General features: G+C 47.5%; 1 protein-coding gene across 1 annotated transcript in view; it reads left to right on the forward strand.

Moving 5' to 3' along the window:
* NXF1 (nuclear RNA export factor 1) overlaps positions 1 to 22,643 on the forward strand; it is a 497,551-nt gene that overhangs the window by 24,300 nt on the left and 450,608 nt on the right. The window lies entirely within an intron of this gene.

Here is a 22,643-nt window from a genome sequence, read left to right on the forward strand (position 1 = left end):
AAAATGACATGGCACACACCCTTTGTGCCATGCTCACAGAAACTGCATGCAATATATGTAAGTCACCCCTACATCAGGCCTTACACCCCTAAGACAGGGTGCATCATATCACCTCTGAAGACATATCTGCATGAGCAGATATGCCTCTTTGCTGTCCAGTTCAATTGCTAGACAGTAGAAGTGGACAGGGAAGCCATCTTAAGAATATGTACTAGGCAATGGTCATTATGAATTCCCCAGCTACACGATGGCTTCACTGAAACCTATGGTGTTTGGTCTCAAACACCTTGTCTTAATAAATCCATAGTGATGCCAGTAGTGGATTTACTAATATATGCACCCAGAGGGTACATTTGTGGTGCCCCCTGAAAACCTACAATCCTCTTAGTGTGCTGGCCTGCTGGTATCTTCGAGCCTGCCAACACAGACTAGTTTCTGACCCCCCTAGAGATGAGCGCTCCTGCTCTTGGAGGTCAGAAACCACGCCTGCTCTGGCAGGAGGTGTTTCACTAGCCATCCTGCTGGAGTTGTACCAAGGCCAGCAGCTTCAAAGCCTCTGCCTCCTTTGTTATGCGACCCCTGCTTCCCCCAGACCTGGGAGATGCCATCTCCTGTCCTGATGCCCTCCTGGCACCAGGGCGGGACGTAAGATATGCAAGTAGGCGTTTTGCACGACCAGGCTAGTTACACCCCTATGGTAGGCTGCCTGATCTGCTCTACGAAGGAAGGATTCCACCATCTTGATTTTGGTGGAATTAGGAACTCTGGGACAGGGTTATGTCCTCTCACCACAGGAAGTGGTCATATAGAGGGTGTAGTTACTCCAATGGTAAGTAGCCCCTTGGCTGCTAACCTTAACTCCCCTTAACGTCCCTAAATTCAGTATTTAGGTGGTCCTCTGACACCAGGAACTCATATTTGCTTGACTAAAGAAGAATGACCATGAATAGTTGAATGAAGTGAGTACTGTGGACTTTTTGCGCCAAACCATGCTTGCTCCTGTCCCAACAAACGCGGCAACCTGACTTGCCATGCATCTAGGCATCCTCCAAAAGCATCAGGCGGCAGCCAGCACTTTCCAAACAAGCCACCATTTCCCTGCCAACTACAGGCATCGACACCAAACCCAAGTTCACCGAACTGCTGACCACCCCACCCACCGAAGCAGCAACCGCCTAGGAGGAGGTCACGTGCTCCCAGAGGTCAGATCCGTCTCCCCGCCAAGTTTGGAGACACCCAACAAGTCCTTGCATCCGCCCTCCACGATACCCGGGTTACCGAATCCCTTGCAGCTACCAAAACTTGTTTGAAGTTGAATCAGACTCTAACCCTGTATCGACTGACCAGCCCAAAAGGGACGTCCGTATCGCAGAAGCCAGAACCAAGCGTGGTTCAGCTATCCTGTTTTGTCTCCCCCCATGCTGTGTGACCGAAAGCTATGACTGTATTTGACGCACAGGAACAGCAAAACAAAACTCACTGCAGCTAAGTTAGCCGACCCGTGTCCACGAGCACAGGCTGTTCGCTCCTGCTCCCCAGGTCCTCATGAAACCTCCCCATTGGGAGCTCCGGGACTTGTTCCCAAGTCCCCCTCTGAAGCCTGTTTCTAGGTCCCTCCCCACCCCTGCCCTACGTTGTTGCATGCAATGCTACCAACTCATCAGGCACATCTGCACCCAGACACACTCTAGGCCAGGTAAACCCGGACTGCTGGTGGATCTTTTGATCATGACACTCACAGCCCTGTGAAAAACACGAGGGAATACTCTTTTTTTTTTTATTGTGGTCTGAGCTTTATCTAATGAAGTACTTTCTGAGCTCTTTCACAAAAGGCTTGCCAGAGAGTCCTCCGTGGACAAAGGTGCCCGCCTCCGAGTCCGCCAGATCCCCCAATTTCGGGTCAACTTTATTCAGCAGGGAACGGTGGCGTTCAGAGGAAAGGGTGCAGTTGCATTGCCCAAAAATATGATGGCCCTCTGGGTCCATCCTGAGAGGGTTTCTGGGGAAATCATAGGGCCGGTTTCTTTGGCCATGTCCAGGATCTTCGCCATGGGCCCCAGGACATCCAGGAGCTTGTCCTGGCATGCCCTCCATGACCTGTCGATCCCTTTCTTAGGGTCTCTAACAAATTTTTGTAAAAAGGTGGCCATGCAGCGGTCAATCTCTGGGATAGGGGCCACTTTCTCCTCTAGTGACGGCGGGGGCACTCCGCCCGGAGGCAATTGCGGGCCTCCTTCTCAAGCGGTCTACATATGCTCCCCGCAGTTGGCTACCTTATCGGCCAGAGCCCACTCTGAGGAGCGTGGGTGGATGATATCGTCGGGGTCGAGCATGTCTGACGTGCTTTGAGGGGCTTGAGAAGGGTGGGGTGGAAGCCAGGATCTGGACGGACCAAGTTCCTCATCTGCGTCTCCTGCCGCCTTAGGGTTAGTGTGAGGGTAAACTGGTGGAGAACGAGGGGCTGTCCCTGCTTTGAGGGTAGGTTGACTATCTAGAAAGGCTTGTTTCAATCTGGCAAAAGCGTTGAGATCAACTCCTGAGTCACAGGATCTTTTAGTAGGCGGGGAGCCCTGGGTACCTGGGCCCTCAGGGGCCGCTTGCGCAGCAGGGGCTTGAGGAGGAAGCCTATCAAAGGCCCGAGCGATCTGGCGTGAGAGCCTCTCTTCTCGGGGAGTCGTGGCTTCCTCCAAGGGGGTCGTCCTCTTCGTACTCAATGTGGTATTCCATATACCGTTTAATTGAGGTCAGGGACCTAACTCTATACGTGTGTGTGAGTCAGCACACCTGGCCTCACTACAAGGCCCACAAGTTTTGGGGGACTGGGTGTCAGCCGAAAATATTTTAAGCAGATTCTCCGTGAATTCAATGGGGTTCTAGCCCCCGGGACACATTAGGGCTGGTGGAATGAGTTTTAAAATGGGCAAATCTTCCCTATAACAACGGGGCAGGTCTGGGCAGTGTTCCACAGCAGGCCTTCAGGCCAGATACAGACCCCTCAGGGCGTTAAGAAAAGAGCACAATACTGACTCTGCTCCCCACATTAAGAGAACTCACAGGGGACAGAGCGTAAGACTTCAAAACAAGCCGGTCGGCTGCGTGAGCGATTAATAGCAGCCCAACTTCATTCGGAGCCAGACGGGCATTGCTCCTCAGATCGGATCGCTAACAGGAATGCACGTGCGCTGCTTGACCTCAAGAATGCGAGGAATGCAAGCAGCGCGCCGCACTCAGTGCCTCCTCCCATACTTTCTAGTGGTGGGAGGTCCCCGGCATCAGCGATAACACCAGCACCCACCGCGTAGGAACGAGGACGCTCCTGCGATGTCACTGCACAAAAACGATCAAACGTAGAGCAAAAGCAACACATGATTAAAATTAAGAGCAACGAGCGCAGGAAGCCGCTCGACCGCACAATTATCTATACAGCACTATACGGAATGCAAAGCAAGCTTCAATTATGTGACAAAGTGAAAATCTAAGAACAATGAATTCCATCTTAATCTAGTAACCACACCGTAAAATAACCAAAGGGTACTTATCTGGCTGTGTAGCAGCAAATAAATAGGGCGAGGGGACACTGAGGGAGGACTATGTTGGGCTTGGAGGCCCCTGATTGGACACTTATTGGGACTTGATTGGCTGTTGCCATGTGTTTCTCTTTACTACCTTTCCCTAGAGGTTCATGAGGAACGTAGTCTGTTAATCTTGTAATGTGCTGCTATTGAGAATAAAGTGAAGAAAGAAGGCGTAATCCTCGCCTCCAGTCCTGACATAGAATTAGTAAAAAGACAAACTGACATTTGACCTCTGTCCTTGAGCAGTTGGCAAATGTGTCAAGATGAAACCAGATTTAAAGGTGTTTTAATTGCTCATTCACTTTCTGAACAAAAGAACACCTGTTTCTTCCAATTTAAGTTTACTCGCCAGCAGGGTTGAGTAAGTGCTAAAAAATAGCTTGGGCTGCTAAAATTTTTACTCGTAATTGCGTGGGGACGAGTGGATTTTTCGAGGCCTGCATATAATGGCACTCCTACCCCGCTTTGCTTATCCTATAAAGAATAGGGTGTGGGGGTCTACCAGAATACTTGAGTGGCCTAACTCTCCATTTACCAGTGGGTGTGTATCATCTGGTAGCCAGCCTTAGTGTAGAACAGGCCACTGTCCTCTTCAGAATAGTGTTGGAATTTAGCTGGGCTAGAATTCAGGCTTGGGTCGACCTTTGACAATTCATTGAGATGCTTATCTGCCTAACCAAAGACTGCCACAGTCTATACAATAAACTGGACCTATTCATTCTGTGCCTGAGATCCCGGTCCTGTTGTCATCGTTTATTCTATCCATTCAGGCTGTTGCCGAACAGACAACAGCATTCTTGTCAGTGAACTAAGGCCTTTTACATAATGTTCTAAGACCTGGTAATGCATTTTGATTCAGTATCCCACCTCCTACTACTAGAACACCTTAAACATCTAGGGATCAGTAATAAGATGTTGCAACTTTGTTTGTTTTTAGTTAATTGAAACCAAGCATTAGCGTGTAATCTATTTTGGGCAATATCATTATCTAAGCCCTACATGTTTCAATCTGTATATGTCCCTTCTTGCAGACCTGATTTGATCATTCAGGCAGATGTTCTGATCATATGCAGATGATATGCAAATAATTGTTTCAATATTGGATGATATAACATCTGTAGTACGTAATTTTCCTAGCTGCATGCAAAGTGAGTGAATGGATTAAGGATTAAATCAAACTGCGTGAAAGTTATTGGTTTTTAGCAATTATTCCCTGTGTTGTTTCCGGGTCTTGCCGTCTGTTGAGTTTACTTAAGATCTACAGTAAATTTGGCCTTAGAGTGATTCTGGATAGCAAGCTTACTCTCAAAGCACATTAACCAGATCACGTCCTCATGTTTTTGTATTCTGGGAATTCTTAAAAAGATTCTCCCCATGATTCTGGTCCCTTCTCGGGTAAAAAATTGTTACATCGTTGATCTCTTAATGCCTGGAAAACGGCAACGACTTCTGGTTACTCAAACCGCGGCTGCCCATGGTATTTCAGACTGACCAAAATATCAGTCTGCATCCAAGAAAGCTGGTGAAGCTCCATTGGTTGCCGGATGGACCATGTTCAATGCTTTGTGACAGGCCCATAAAACTCTCTATAAAAAAGGCATCTTTTCCCTAGCATTGAGGTTCTGTTGGTGCAGTTCTGGCAGTCATTTTAGATCTGTTGGCAAGAAAATTTAGTGACACCGAAAATTAAGCTGAGTTGTTGGGAAATTAGATCTTTCTTACATCTAACATCTACCAGCTTGGAATTTTATTCATTTATTTTATAAAGTTTGATTTAGCGCAAACAAGATCCCGAGGCATATCCGAGTGCTCTACACAAGGATGAAAGGAGGAATAAGAAACCAGTAATATGCAGTTGCAGGCACAAAAATCACAAACAAATGGCACACAACGAGTAATAGAATTAACAGGTAAACAACAGGATGCTACTGGGCCAAAACATACCATCGAAATGAGCAGAGACACAAATTGGAAAATAAAAAGTGGTAGGGTCAATGCAACTCATGTTGGTGCACTAATTGAGGGATCAGTGGTTACAGGCAAATGCACCTTTCCCAAATTAAGGTAAAAATGTATTCATTAGGAATCTTTGGCTTGAAGTTCAAAAGCAGTTATTGAGGAGATTGTGCGCAAATTGGGAGGAAGAGAGTTCCAGATCTTTGGGGCAGCCCCTTCGGAGGTTCGACAACGGATCTCTTTTTGTTCATGATACGTGGTTTCAGGAGGAAATTGTTAGCACTTTTTGAGGCTCTCTCGCCACAGGATGATTCAAGCTTTTGCGCTAGGTACCTGGGTGTGTTGGCATGCAGGGCTTTGTGCACTAGGAAGACAATCTTTAACTGAATTCGAGCTTTGTAGGGCAACCATTTAAGAGATTTTAGGGCTATGGAATGTGCTCATTACGTTTGGTATTTTTAACTTTTTTTTATTTTAGAGGTTTTATATAGCGCTAGCTGGACCCAGCGGTATCAGAGCGCTTTACAATTGTAACAGAAAGGTGTTTAAATACAGGTACAGTGTGTATAAGTACAGAAAGTTGATTCAAAAATAAGCATTCCACCACATAGGATAAAGGTTACACTAGATGAAAAGTAAAAAACAATTGCTAAACACAATAAGATATACAATATAGAATATAGAGGTCGCAGTTTGGTGGGAAGGTTCGATAAAATATACCTAGGAGCAAGAAGGACAAAAAATGTGCAAGAAAAACTGAAGGTCATAAGGTGTAGTAAGAAACGGGAGGTAAAGGAGAGGCTAGGAGGGGAGGGAAGGTGATAAGATTGAAGGGGAAGGGAAGGAGAGGGGGGGCAGGAGGGAGTTCACTAGCCGTAGGCGGAGCAGCTGGGTGGGTGGATGCTGAGGAAGGCGAGGCCACTCGGGAGGTAGTTAGAAGCCCCAGTATTTATTAAGGAGAAGAAGTTTGAGTTCTTTTTTGAAGCTGGGGTAGGACGGGTTACTACTGAGGTCTGGTGGGAGGGCATTCCAAATAAGAGGGGCATTGCCTGAAAAGGAGCGTGACTGAGTGGAATTCTTTTTCTGAAGGGGGGATAAGTAGGAGGGTGTTAGAGCTTCTCAGGGATCGCGTGCAGCCTGCTTTGGTCAATTTGATAGCAAGGTATGTCGGAGTGTTTTGGTGGAGGACTTGTGCGTAATGCAGGCGGTTTTATAAGTGGATCTGCCTTCAATTTGGAGCCATTTGAGGGTTTTGAGGGTGGGAGAGATGTGGTCAAATCGTTTGCAGTCTGTGATAAGCCTGGCCGCAAGGTTGAGCACTGATTTAAGAGGTGCCAGGTGTGTTTTGGGAATTCCGGTGAGGATGGCATTGCCGTAATCAATGCGCGATAGAACAAGAGATTGAAGTGCTAGTTTAAAATCATCAATTGGGATGAAGGGCTTAATTCTCTTAAGGTTACGGAGGGTAAGGAGGGCTCCTTTGGCAGAGTTTTTGATGTGTACGTTGAGAGATAGGCGGTTGTCAAGGGAGATGCCCAAGGATTTGACTGAGGTGGCTAGGGACAAGGGGCAGTTGAGGGCATTAAGGTCTGTGATCCAATTTTAAATGGGGAGCTGGTTTTTTTTGGGGAGAAAAGAATAATTTCAGTTTTTTTAGGGTTAAGTTTGAGGTGGTTCGAGTGGAACCAGGCTTGAATTTTGATGAGGGTGTTGTTGAGGTGGAGGATGTCAGCATGGGTTTTTATCTTATGGTAGAGTTGAGTATCGTCAGCGTAAAGATGGTAGTTGATCCCGACTTGTTTGAGAATGAGGGTGAGGGGTTCCATGAAGAGGTTAAAGAGAGAGGGAGAGAGTATGGATCCTTGCGGAACTCCTAGAAAAATGGGGGAGAGGTTCGATAAGCAGTTTTGGATTTTAATTTGTTGAGCACGGTGTTGCAGGTATGAGACAAACCAATTACGAGTCATACCATTAAGGCCGAATCGTTCCCTAAGGACTTTGAGTAGAACAGAATGGTTAACGGTATCGAACGCTGCGGAGAGATCGAGGAGGATCAATAGGCTAGATTCGCCATTGTCGAGGGAGTGGTGAATGTCATCTACAATGTTAAGCATGGCGGTTTCAGTGCTGCAAGCTTTCCTGAAGCCTGATTGGAGGGGGTCAAGATCAGTGCTTAGACCGCCTGTTTGAAGTAATTGTGAGGAAGGAAGGGCTTGATATTTCTAAGAGTCCTCATCAAATGATTAGCTCCCTTGCATACGTTGCTGATATGACTTCATATTCAGGTGCTTGTCCAAGGTGATTCCGAGAGATTTGGCCGAGTCTACGATGAGAGGGGTGTAATTGAAAGCGGTGAGGTGAGTCAACCAAAGTTCAAGCTTGAGGGGGTAGTTCGGAAGAAAGATGAGGAGGAATTCAGTTTTGGAGGTGTTGAGCAGGAGGTGGTTCTCAGTTAACCAATTTTGAGTAGACGTTAGTGTAGAGTTGAGTGAGATGAGGTTATCCAGGGATGATATTTTCAGGTAAAGTTGTGTGTCGTCTGCGTACATATAGAAGTGTTCATGTCATTTAGAGAATTAGCAAGAGGTTCCAAAAACAGGTTGAAGAGGATAGGAGAGAGGGCGGACCCTTGGGGGACACCAAGAGTACTGGAGAGGACTGGGAGAGGGAGTGGTTTACCTTAACTCTTTGTGTTCTGTGGTGGAGGAAGGAGGCGAACCATTATAATACCAGTTCCGAGAATCCCATCCTGTTCTTCAGAGTGGAAAGGAGGTTGTCGTGATTAACCGTGTCTAATGCGGAGGAAAGATCAAGGAGGGTCAGGAAGCAGGAGTCATTTTGGTCAAGCATTTTTAAGATGTTGTCCAAAACGTGCGTGAGTGCCGATTCTGTGCTGTGCCCCTTCCGAAAGCCTGAATGATGCTGGTTAAGGAGTTGGAAATTCTCCATGTGAGCACAAAGTTGGGATTGTATGCGTTTTTCTAGTAGTTTGGCTAGAGTGGGGATGTTAGATATGGGGCGGAAATTATTGAAGTCAGATTTATCTGCGGTTGTTAGGTCTCGTCCTTTACCATTCCGAAGGAATGGGAAATGGCGAGAATTCAAGTGCTCGAACTGATTGTCAAACCACCGCATTTTTTCGTGGCGTTTTCTTCGAGTGCACGTGGCCACAGGCACGCGCTTTTGGCCCATACACTTTCATGGCCATCTGTTCCTCAATGTCCCTCCCACCCTTCGTTTGATCTTGCCGCGAGTTCAGGCTAATGGCCCTCCCCCAGCACAGAGCGCGCATCGCGGCCGCACAGCACATCAAAGGGCTTCTCCCAGCGTGTGCTGTGCGGCTTCTCCTCCCCATATTACGTGGCCGGCCGTACTTGTGTTTCCCGGCCGCTTCCCGGCCGCTCTTGTATTTAATTAGCAGCAGCAGCATTTCTCCTGCGCCAGGCCACATCAAAGGCTCTGTGCCACTTTCACCCACACAGCAACACTTACAGACACGCAACGCCACTCACACCCACGCAAGCCCACTATCATCCACGCAACACCACACTCACCCACGCAACACCACACTCACCCACGCAACACCACACTCACCCACGCAACACCACACTCACCCACGCAACACCACACTCACCCACGCAACGCAACTCATCCACGCAACCCCACTCATCCACGCAACCCCACTCATCCACGCAACCCCACTCATCCACGCAACCCCACTCATCCACGCAACCCCACTCATCCACGCAACCCCTCTCATCCACGCAACCCCACTCATCCACGCAACCCCACTCATCCACGCAACCCCACTCATCCACGCAACCCCACTCATCCACGCAACCCCACTCACCCACGCAACGCCACTCACCCACGCAACGCCACTCACCCACGCAACGCCAGGCTACACATCATAAATAACAATCATTTGCAATGCTATAGGTCTCCCATTTACTTAAATTGAACATAATGGCATTGTAAATGACAATAACTTTCAAAAAATTTTACTTTTACAATAAATTGAAAAGGCATTGTCATTTACTATGCCAACAGCTTAAAGTTGCCTAAATGCAAGACTTATTGCATTGCAAATAGCCAATAGGGCTCGCTTTTGGGACCATCTAAGTGTTTATGCATGCAACATTTTATGTTGTTGCAACAAGGAAATTATGCTGCATAACTACTTATAAGGGCCCAAAAGGGAGACCTATTGGCAATGCCAATGCTTGTTTTTTTTAGTGTGGGTGATACCTGTGCTGCTTTTAGATAGTCCGGAATCGTGCCTTGTGATAGAGAAGCGTTTACAATTCTTGTCCAGGTAGGGAAGAGAACATTCTTGATCTCTTTGAAGATGGTCGGGGCAGTGGGTCACTGAAGTGGTTGGAAAGATTGATGTTCAGGAGAATCCTGTTGATGTCTTTTTCACCAAAAGGGGTAAAGGTGCTCCATGAGGCATTGTTCTTTATGATCAGGCTTGTGAGATTGGGGTTTTATAAGAGGACAAGAGGAGGTGCGGACCTTGAAACTGGCAGTAGAGCCTTCTTGGAGGCAAGTTCACCGGAGAAATCTTGATTTCTCAATGAAAAAAGCTGAAAATTCATCGCCAGACAGTGGGCAGACATCGGAGACGGAGTTATTTGAATTCAATCCCTGCAGCCATTAAAATAAAATGCCATCTCAAATTCAGGAAAGGTATCAAAACATGGCTCTTTACCTTTGGAGGGTAGGGTTCTTTGACCATATGTTCCTCTACAAGGCCCTTCTCTAGCACCAAGACGCTGACTGGTATTTGAGCGCTTTCGTAGCCTTTTTTCATTTCATTTTAATGTCTTTTGAAGACACCCTTTAAACCGGAGTTTGTAACCTGTGTTTTTCTGCCCACATCTCGCGGCCCCCGCTTCGCGGGAGCCGCTCGTGTTTCTGACTGAGAAGGAGAGCTGTTTTAACTGGGCACACGGAGCAGTGTTGGAGCCTGCACCTTGATTGTAGTCATCTCCAGGATGAGGCGGGACTGCGAGGACCAGCGTCCTGAGCGGCGCTCATCGGCCGCTGCTGGTCGTCTTCCCGCCCCCTCCTTCGTCGCTGACTATTTCTGCAAGTAGCCTCCACGCGCACACGGGACGCGCGCGGGTGAAGCCCGGGCAAAGGGCGGGCCGTCTAAGGCCGGTTGAGGCTGGGCTGGGCCGGGCCGTCCCCCTTAGTTTTTAACTTTTTGTCATATTATAACTTTGTCCTTCAAGGGTTTTTCTATTTTGGTTTCTGTTGTGTTTTTTATTTTATACTGTGTATAAGTTGTCATGGCGGTACAGCCGGCTAAGGGGGGTAAGGATTGAGAGAAATCTATCACCGGAAGTATTTTGGGTACACTGGATAATTATTTTACGCGGGTCACAGTGGCATTGGATCATCAGATAAGTGTTGTTGAGAAAAGATTATCAACTGAAATTTTCACCAAACGGTCTTCCCTGGGGGCGATTCAGCATTGTTCCACGCCCGAGAATCGTATCAGCCAACGGTTTGGGTCTTCCTGAGTCCAGTATTGAACTAGACTCTCTTGCGAATATCCTTGAGGAAAATACTTCATACACACAGCCAGTTAGTGCTGATCTAGTGGAAATTCCCACTTGTATATCATCACCCCAAAGCATTCCTGTCTGTTTTGTAGATGATTCCCCACCCTCATGTAATAGAGCGACAGGCAAAAGGAAAAGAAGAGGGGGGCGGGCCAAAATGTAAAAGAGCAAAAATTTCAAAGCCAGTCAAAAAGGGGTCTAAGTCAACGGGTGTGGGGACTTCTATAGAGTCTGACAATCCACTGCATTCCAATTCCTCACTAAAACCTCCTTCCGACACACATGGTGATAGGTCTCTGGTGGGGCAGGTTGAACACTTGATTAGATCCTTATTACTCCCTGTTATTGAGACATTGAGATTAGTCACTGTCAGTTTGGATAAATTGGAAATAGCAGTTAAGGATAATTCTCAAATGCTACACTCTTTAGTTGGCGAAAGGAGGAAGGGCCAAGACCATACTGCCACTCCCAAACAGGTAGTCACTAGAGGTGAACAATTACCCGCTATTTGTAAATCTCCCCTGCAGAATGGAAAAAGACTAGTGATACACAATGATGCAAGTCTGATAGGTGTAGGAGGTAAAAACACATGCTATGAGACTAACAAGGGCCACAATGGGACATTGCAACTACATCAAGAGGCCCGTGTAGAACCATCGAGATTGGCATCTGGGCATTTGCCCCCTAAAAAATTGGATTTAGTTACAGGAAACCAATTTATACTAGACTTACCCCCCCAAAGTGCTCCTCTAGTGGTGGTTATGGCTAATGTTCCCCCTCTTCGTGCTGGCTTAACAGAGGGATACTACCAATTAAAGTCTACGGTCACACATTGGTTTTCAAAGAAACTGGAAGAGGGCCAAGAAGTAGGACACAATATTCTTATGATCCGTAGAGTAGGATGGGTGGGTCGCTCAAGGAAGACTAGAGAGGGAGACTGCATAGTCATAAATGTTAATAACTCAAATGCAGTTGCCAGGATTCTCTGTGAGACAGAACAAAACTCACTAGTGAGGGGGCAGGGTATTGAAATTTTGCCCCTCTGGTTCTTTTATAGACCTGGTACTCAGGGAGCACCCACACATAGGATCCCCATATTGAGGAATTTTAACAGTCAAATTCGCCCTATGGGAGGACAGGGGATGCGACATATAACTCATTTGACATCAACTGGACCTTGGCCTGGGGGAAATTTAAGGGACAGAGGTGAAGCGGAAATTACAAATAGATTCAATGCCCTGTCAGGGCTCAATGATTGCGATTGACTTGGTCCTAAACATGTTGGCCGTAATTCGGAGTATGACTCTAATACCCCCCAATACCACCCTCTCCATGGGGTGCTTACGATGAAGGGTAATATTAACCCAGTAGATGTTGTTGGCAATACTATTGATCCAGATGTACCCCTGGCAGGCACTCCTGAGGAACCAGTAAATAATGACATGGAGGGTGTGGGAAGTCTGGTGTCTTGGAATATAGCTGGCATGCGTCATAAACAGGAGTCACAAGAATGGGTAGATTTTGTAAATAGTTTTGATGTGTGTATGTTCCAAGAGACATGGATGTGCGAACCTTTGTTTTCTCCAAGGGTATTTGAACTACTCGGTTCCTGCAACCCAAGGACGAAAGGGTCGACCAAAGGGAGGCCTGACTTATCTGGATGCGGCAATGTTTGTCTCTTTCTGTCAAAGTGGTTGAATCTGGTAGCAAGGATATCCAACTTATAAAAGTGGATATGGGCCTTTCAGGGTGTCTTGACATATACAATGTATATGCCAGGGGTAATAAGGGAGGGAAGTCAGAAGTTCTAGCTGCTTTGGTTACCCTACTTGAAACCCATTCCCTGGATAATAATATCATAATTGCTGGTGATTTTAACCGCATGTTTAAACCCATGGATATTTGTGATGATCTTGTTGGGGCGGAAGAGGATAGGCAATGGGGAGTTCCCAAAATAAATTTAGACCCTGTTAAACGTTGGTCTGAGGACATTATTTGTTTAAATGCCATCTGTCTTGAAAGGGGCCTTAGGGCTCTAAAGGGGCGAACAAAGAGTGATAAGGGGTGGGGCCTGTACCTTTGACAATGGACAAAGTAGAAGCAGGATAGATTATGTTCTGTGTAGCCTTAAACCATGGAAGCTAGTCTGTGATATGGAAGTTAAGCATAGGCTCGAAAGTGACCACGACCCTCTGTGCGTAGTGCACAAATGGTGGACATTTTTAAAAGGCAATCCAACTATAGTGTGGGATGGTGTCCCCTTGCCTGTCCCTACTAACGACATGCGTCGGCTAAAATGGCCTAGTGTTTTGGCTAATGAACAGTCTATGGCTAGTATAAACACAGAGGTAGACAGGGAGAGAATTGCCCTGGAGCAGGCTAATATAGTCACGCCAGGGTCAAATGAAGCAACAGTTATCCATGACAATCTCTTTTTTGCTATTAAATTCCACTTTCAGAAACCGGTTAGGAAAACCAATAGGGTACCTATTAGACCTGTGAAGTGGTACAACGCGCAGTGTAGGAAAGCCAGGCTAGCTCTGGGCTCCGCTATTAAGAGCAGGGAACAGGTGGCTATTCGTAGTGCCAGAACTACACAGCAAAAAAAATGTGGGATGAGCGGCATTGGAGTGAACTAAGGGAGGCAAGTAGGACTAAAGATTCCAGGCTTTTCTGGTGAAGTACCGAAATGTACAAACCCCTAAAGGATTATACTTACAATAACCAAATATCATTCATCAATAATCAGTCGATTGGCAGTGTAGAAAGTTCAAGCGTTTATTAAACAAAACATACTCTGCCAGAGGAGCTCCCAACGACCTCACACCCCGAGGACCGCAGAGAGACTGCTGGCACATTGTCAGGTCAACACGTATATACTATCACAATTTGCAACCGTTACCCAAAATGGAAAAGTACAGGTTGGCACAGGAGGTGGCAAGGGGTATGCCCATATATGGCACACAAAGCGTCTATCTGAGCTCAGTATAGCAAGGTCAGGCCGGTTGACTCCCTTCTGCTAGTTTCGGAGAGAGTCCGCACAGCGCCTGCAAGAATGTGCTTATCTGGCCGGCCCCCTCCTATAACCTTGACGGGGCCCAAAAGCAGAAGCAGCTGCTCGCTACATGTGCGTGGCTATTTCTCATGAGAACGGGGAGGTGCGAAAATGCAGAGCTAAGGAGGTTTTTAGAACAGGGCTGTGGGTTGACTAAACAAAATGGCGTCGGTCCTGCGGACCGACGCTAACCTATTTACAAGGAGGGCAAAGAATATGATTACAAGATATATGTCGAAACAGTAACAGAAAGGTGTCTTATGCCATAGGGGCGTTCTTAGTATCTTAATTGGCGGCATCACGCTGAACACTGACTTAGAAACCATGCTCTATTTCCTCGTGCGAGGCCTAATCTAATTCTGGTTCCTCAAACCCTACTTTTAGCGTGATGAAGCTAATAACAGAGGTCCCTAATCGTCGAAGAGATCTTCGTCTATCCTCATAAGTTCACGGACCTCCTGCTGGAGCATCTGGGCTTTAGTGGGGGTTACCGAAGGGGTAACCGCCGCTGTTAGTCTAGTAGCACAGTATGAGCAGCACGCAGGACCGCAATGCAGACAAAAAGGATGCCTGCAGCTCCACCCAGAACCAACAATACCTTCCATCCCCAAGTGCCCAGGATACCCCGGAACCACCCAGACAGGGACCAAGACCCATTATCTACATGCATCTCCGCCGCTATTCGATGGAGCTTCTGAATGGCCAGATGGACAGGAGGGGCGGAGTCTGGAATGTACACACAGCAAGAGCTGCCGATCACCCGGCATGCTCCGCCTCGATCAGCCAAGATAACGTCCAAAACCATACGGTTCTGAAGCGCCACGAGTCTAGTCGCCTGAAGTTCAACCGTTAGATTGGCCATGACATCAGTAGTGATGTTAATAACATTTTCTACTATTCTAGACAGCCGCCTTATTTCTCTGCTGTTAAAGATTGGTCCCCAGAAGGGAACCAGGCCTTTGCTAAAGTTTGTGAACTGTTCCAAGGAGGTATCGGTCTGATCAACTTCGGTTGCTATGAGCTGCCTACGTTGCCTGTTGGGTACTGATCTTGTTGAATGTAACTGGTGTGTTCTATGGTAGTCAGATGGTGCTATATACACAGGTGGGTACAGGCAGGATAGGTAGCAGTGCCCAGCCCACCCACGGGGTAACCAAGTATAAGCATTTTCCCCACATACGAAATACACATTGGGTGGTGTCAACAACGGTGGACTGCTAAGTATATTCATCTGATAGGTATAATTGCAAACACTGTCACCAACCTGCACATGCCCCAATCCCTGGACACAAAAATCAAAGGGAGTATTCAGAATAGGAATGGGTACAATACGTTCGCTGGTGACATTTCGATCAACGAAAAGCTGAAAATATTTGGTCGCATTAAAATCATAGAGTTCATCCTGTAACCAAGTACTATTTTGAACCTCCATATACTTATTCATACATGCCTGTGGATCTAGGGATCCCCGCCCCCCATTGCCTTGTGGGTCAAAACCTTGATGTGCCCTAATGTACGCTAGAATCATGTTATAATCCTTTTCAGTGTAAACAAATTGCTTGTAGTTTTCTATGTAATGGTTGTACATGGCAGAGAACAGTTTGAACCAGGCTTCACAACTCCCTAAATACGAGAGAGGTAACGAGAGGAACAGATCATGATTGTGTACAACAGAGGGCAGAAGTCCACAAACCCAGCAGTCGGTGATATTGGTGGTGCTGTGTGTTTGGTGCAACATTTCAACAAATACATTTTTCGCATAGGTCTGGCGATGTCGTTCTTTGTGGGGGGCTAAAGTATACAGAAAATGCTCAGGGGGAGCAACACTCGATGTCATCATTGATTGCATTGGGTGCTTATATTCTAAGTATATAAAACCCCCCATGAAGAATGCTAAAATTACTGCGATTGTAACTACGAAAGCTATTTTCACACGCATGGTCCAACTAGAAAACATTGGTTCGTAAAAAGGCAAATACCTAGGAGCCAAAGGGAGTTCTTCTTCTATTATAAAATGACCAAAAGGGTACATTCCTAGCTAAAAGGTCCAAACTAACTAAATGGGATCAGAACAACCTTCCTGCCAGAGGGTTCTTCTTCCTGTGTCCTTCAAAGCCTCACAGGCAGGCATGTAATCCAAGTACACATCCGACGAAGTTTCACAGTGAGAATTTTCCTGAAAAGATTTTGCTCCAACAACCTGGCCGGTGATAAGAAATGAGTCTTTCTTTCTGAACAGAGCACAATATCAATGTTCCAGCTCTCAACTAGTTCAGTCCAGTGTCTCCCTCAGTACCTCCGATTAGAAACTAGCAAGCCCTACTTTTATCCAAGTCTTTCCTTATCTCCTGGAGTGGTGTGGCTCACTGGTTAGAGGCGGCAGACCCGTAAGCAGAGAACGGCCCGGGGCCAGGGTTCAATTCCCGATGCGGCAGGGTCATGGACCAGGGTCAAAACGGACTCGATAATTCTCGCCTCAGTGCCTACTCTAACCAGGGAACACACTCGGCAACTCTGGGCATTAAGCTTGCCTCATCTCTACAACGGCCCCCCACAGACGCCGGGGATACCTAGTTTCACCTTGGAGATTCCCAGAAAGGGACCATCTCACAGGGAAAACCAGGACGGGTTCCCCAGCGGTCTTCAGCGCCAGGATACTCCATGGAGTCGCAGTGCGCTTTACAAGTACACCCACATTTACATTTACATCTGAGGTACCGTGATGATTTCTCGGCCGCAGGTTGTAGCGGACATGCCCTGGCACTTCCTGATCCGGTAATAACACAGGGGAAGGTACAGCACCGTCGTCAGATCTGCTGCCAACTCTGTTTCAGCTCCGATTTCACAGGCGTCGGAGAAGGGAACAAAGGCAACAGCTCTCCCGCTTTCCTGAGTCAGGATTCCCTCAGGGTGTCGCTGGTCATAGGGGAGTGGAAGAGGAATCCTTTTTAGGTGTGACACATGGATCCAGTGTCGTTTCCCCTCCACTCTTACAGCCGTCCGCGTGGCCAACAGGATCTGGTGTGGTTTAGACCATCTCGGAGCCAAGCTGGAGTCTTGATCGTATTTCTTGACCAAAACCCACTGGCCGGGTTCCAGGCGGTGACCGGGGCCCTCTGGCAGGGGTTGCAGTACAGATGCTACCTGCTGATGAATAGAACGAAGGTCTTTAGTTAAAGTATACAAGTAATCTATCAACATAGGATATTCAATATCAGAAAACAATTTTGGCCTAGGCACGCCCCATATATTTTCGGGTCGCCCAAAAACTATCTCATAGGGAGATAGTCCCGAGCGTGAATGATGGGTAACCCGCAGAGAAATAAGAGCTAATGGGAGGGTGTCAGGCCATTTCAAACCAGTACTCTCTTGGATTTTCGCCATCTTTAACTTCAGAATTCTGTTATATTTTTCCACTAATCCTGCTGATTGGGGATGTCTAGCTGCGTGGAATTTTTGTTTTATTTGGAGCCCATTGCATATGGCTTGTACAAGGGCCCCATGGAAATGCCCGCCGTTGTCTGACCAGATCAGGCGAGGCAATCCAAAGCGTGGGAGAAACTCCTTTATAAGGGCCTTTGCAGTCGCTAGGGCAGTGTTTTCTTTGGTAGGATACGCCTCAACCCATTTACTGAAGGCGCACACCACCACTAGTACATATTTGAGGCCATTAACGCGCTCCATATGGATGTAGTCCATCTGGAGCACCTCAAATGGTAATGTCGGGGGTGCAAAATTTCCACTCAGGACAGGTTCTCCTTTCCCTGGGTTATGTTGCAGGCAGACCATGCAATATTGAACAAGTCGTACAGCTGTTTTCTGTATATTGGGGTTATTCCACACTGGGTCCAACAAGGCACAAATGCCTTTAGCTCCAACATGGGCTGGTCCATGGGCCATAGTGACGACAGCCTGTACCATGGCATTGGGCAGTAACCATCGCTGCTTGTCTGTCAGGTCCACCCAACAATTATTCTCATCTAACCTCCCTACTTCCTGCTCCCATCTCTCTAGTTCCACTGCAGTCGTTTCTTTCTGAATGTCTCGGACACTTTCAATAGTATTACCAAACAAGTCCGTCTCCCCCACCCATCGTGCTGTGGAGTTTACGTACATAGAAGACATCATTGACTGAGCTGTTTGTTTGGCTACCTGATCTGCAAAGGCATTACCCTCTCCTACTTCATCTACCACTGTCTTATGTGCACTACATTTTACAATTGCTACTTTCTTGGGGAGGGTCAAAGCTGCAAGTAATCGTAACACCAAGGGTCCATTCTGTATTTTCTGACCATGTGAGGTGAGGAATCCCCGCTCCCTCCATAACCTCCCTAAGCTATGAGCCACGCCAAAGGCGTATTGGCTGTCCGTGAAGATGTTGACCTCTAGTCCCTCACTCAGCTCACATGCTCGTAGTAAAGCCATCAACTCAGCAGCTTGGGCTGATCGATGGGGTATTCTGAATGTTTCAACTACCGTTTTTAGAGTAGTGATTGCATACGCAGCTGTCGTTGTGCCATCTGCTAATTTAAAACAAAAACCATCCACATACAGTTCCCCTTGGGGGTCCGATAAAGGAATGTCTGTGAGATCGATTCTTCCCTTCGTCTCTTCTTCTGTTCTAAAAATACAATCATGAGCATCATTTGCCTGCTCTCCTGAAGGGAGGGGTAGCAGTGTAGCCGGATTCAATGTGGCACAACGTTTAATGGTCACATGTGGGGCGAACAAAGTCAATTCATAACCAGTGAGGCGCGCGCTTGTCAGATGCTGAGTCTTTGTTTTGTTCAATAATGCGTCCACAGCATGCGGCACCATCACCGTCAAATTAGAATTTAGAACGAGCCCTTCTGACTGCCTGATGGCTGCTGCTACAGCCGCCATGGCCCTCAAGCAGCTGGGAAGTGCTCTGGCCACATTATCCAATGTGGTCGAAAAATAAGCACACAGTGTTTGCTTACCACCAAAGTCCTGTGTTAACACTGAAAGCGAGCAACCGTCGACCTCATGCACATATAGTACAAAAGGTTTACGGTAATCAGGAGTGCCAAGGACAGGAGCAGAACACAAAGCAGATTTCAGGGCAGAAAAAGCAGATTGACATTCATCAGTCCAAGGAAGGGGTTCATGCACATCTTTAGTGGTTAAGTGTAGCAAAGGTTTAGCAAGAAGAGAAAAATTAGGGATCCATTGACGACAGTAAGAGGTAATGCCAAGAAAAGCACTGACTTCACGCTGAGTACAAGGCACAGGCATGTTGGTGATGGTAGTAATTAGTTCAGGTGATAAACGTCTACCCTCCTTCGATAGTAAGTGGCTGAGGTAGGTCACTTCGTGTCGACAATATTGAAACTTGGACAGGGAAACCTTATTACCTCTGTCCGCCAGATGGTGCAACAACTTAACCGTGGCTTCCTTACAACCCTCTTCTGTATCAGACGCTATCAATAAATCATCAACGTACTGTAAGAGCACGCTACCATCTGGCAAAGACAGGTCATCTAAGACTGCCTTAAGGGCTTGGCTGTAGATGCTAGGACTTTCGGTATAACCTTGGGGAGCGCGACAGAATCTGAAGCTTCGACCAGATAATGAGAATCCGAAGACCTGCCTGCTATCAGGATGGATAGGGATACTGAAGAAGGTGTTTTTCAGGTCAATGACAGAAAAATATTTAGCAGTAGGGGGTATCATAGTAAGGATTGTGGTGATGTCCGATACCACCGGGAATTGGGGCACCACTATTTTATTAACTTCCCGCAAATCAATCACAAAACGGTAGTCATCAACATTGTCAGAGGTCCCTGTCTCAGGAGCTTTTTTCAAAATAGGCATGATAGGGCTATTACATATGTTCGATGCAGTTTCCTCAACCACCCCTTTATCAATCAAGTCTTGGATTGTGGAAAACAAAGCTCGTTCTCCCGCTGGGGAGATCTTGTATTGGGGCAGACTGGGCAATCTAGCGCCGGGCTTCAATGTAATGCGGACAGGAAGGATATCTAGTTTGCCGACATCCATATCTCCTGTTGCCCATAGACTGGGCGGTACATTCGCAAATTCAGGTGGCAATGGGTCATTTTTAGCAAAACATTGTCTAGTACTTACATCAGGATTTTGAACGGTCAAATAAACACCATCGGGGGAACAATGTATTTTAGCATTCAGTCTTTTTAACATATCCAAACCCAAAAGATTCTCTCCGCTACTGGAAGTTAAAAGGAACGGAGTGTTCATAGTGAACGGACCAATCGTAAAAGGGATAGGCTGAGAGATGGGGCTGATTACGGGAACTCCTGAAAATCCCACTGAAACATTATTATGCCCGACAGAGCGGCCCCTGGGACCAGCGAGCGAGCAACCAAACTATTCATGGCTCCTGTGTCAATCAAAAATTTGTCAGTGGTCCCCATCAATTCCCCTGTCACATAGGGTCCCTGCTGATTGACCGGTATCGACACTTGGCCCCCACTCTGTCCTTGGCTGTCCTATACATCCCCGATTTATGCTGATCCTCAAAACCATAATCTTCATTGTAGTACTGCCTACCTGTGCCTCGCGCTGTGCCGTGTGCTTTATCAAAATGATTTTGCTCGTTTTCTCCTGGCACTGCCTCCTCTCGGTGCATATCACTACGGTCCGTTCCGCCGCGTCCTCGGACCGCTCCATTCTGAGCTAACAGCCACGGACACTGATCTTTCTAATGGCCTTCCTCTTTACAATACGCGCACTGATTGGGTCCCCCTCCTCCCCCTCTGGAGACTGGCCCGCTGGACCCGGGCCCCCTGGCGCCTCTCCCTGTGGCTCGACCCCTCATAACCTGCTGTAGCAACACTCGAGTTTTGAGGTCTTTAGTCTTCTTTTCGTCTTTATCCTTGCTCTCAGTCTCCCTATGCTCGTAATACTGGGCCATGCTTAATATGATAGAAGGGATGGACGTAGTCCACGTGCTTTCCGCAGCTTGTAGTCGGGTCGAAATTTCAGGTATCAGATTTGTTACAAATCTATTCACAAATAATCGTATCCCCCCCTCGCTAGCAAGGTCCTGACCTCTAAAATCGATAAAAGTTCCCTCGAATCTGGTAAAGAAATCGGAGACACTTCTTTTGTTTGCAAGCAGTCCGTTTATCCCAGTCCACTTTCCGTGGAGGGATCAAAGTATGCATATAAGCTATAATTTTTGCTGGCAAGGCAATTATGTCAGCCCTCGGCTTATCCCCCGGCTTACGGTCTTGATCCCATCCTTTCAGCTCATCCCAGGTACCCCCCAACTCGGCCGTGTGGGGAGTATCATGGACTTGCCGCCATATATCTACAGGAACCAATAATCCGAAAAATAACTCAATATCAGCTAAAGTCATGACAGCGGAGGACGCTGCCTCTGTTAATTCTTTATAATAGGCAGTGGGATTCTTTCGGGGGTCTGGCAGCTGAGCCTTTAGGGCCAACACTTCACTTCGCTTCCATGGCGTATACACCCATTGTTCCTGAAACCTGGCTTTTGCAACGTGAATCTTTCTGGATTCACTATGCTGTGCATTATTCCGCGGTCTTGTGGTTGGGTCCGGATTCGTAGTCTTTTCTTTGTTTTTGTTTTTGTTTTTTGTAGCCCAGGTGGGCGTCGGCGTCACACCCCCTTGTGTGTATTTCCGGTGACGTCGGCATGCTTCCTGCGGAAGCTCCCACTCTTGGGCGCCATTTTCAGATTCTTTTTTTCCGCGGTCGGGTCTGGATCGTTCCCGTTTGGGCTCCAGACATTTTTGGAGAAAGAAGAAAGAAAATACAGAAAAGACGAGGAGAAGTCTTCTGAAGACTCCAGGGTACTTCGTCGATGAAAAGTCAGCAAGGAGAAGGCGTTTTTCATCGAGATCATCGACGAACACGCGACCAGAGAGGCCCTGGACGCTCGATGATGGACAACACGCTGTTCAAGTTCTGCCGTAACTGCCACCACAAGTACGCGCAGAAGGACCAGCACCCGGTATGCAACCTTTGCCTACCGGTGAACCACGAAAGCGGAGACTGCAACGCCTGTTCCGCCTTCGCCCCGAAGACCCTTCGTGTGAGAGAGAGGCAGAGGGTAGCACACGCCACCCTGCAGGGGAAGGCCCCGACTCCGTCCCTCTACGAGCTGGGGATGTCCTCCGAGGAAGAGGACAACGCTGCCGCCGAAGACGACAGCTACACGGTCGTAGAGACCGATTACACGAAGACTTCTGACAAGGTAGGAGACTCTTCGGCCCCCAAGAACCCGAGAGACTCTGAGTCTAGAAAAAATGAAGGGCAAGACCCCGAAAGCGCCGACGCCAAAAAAGGCGGCGTCCGCGACTACTCCCAGGCCCAGCGGATCCTCCGAGAAGGAGTCCCTGGCGCCTAGAGCTGCTGATCAGCAGAAAACGTCGAAAATCGTCCACGGAAAGGATCGATCGACGCCGAGGGAGATAGACCCAAAACTGACGACGACGACCAGAGACCCAAAATCCGGTT

The sequence above is a fragment of the Lissotriton helveticus genome, chromosome 9, assembly GCF_964261635.1.
Source record: "Lissotriton helveticus chromosome 9, aLisHel1.1, whole genome shotgun sequence".
Classification (NCBI taxonomy): Eukaryota; Metazoa; Chordata; class Amphibia; order Caudata; family Salamandridae; genus Lissotriton; species Lissotriton helveticus.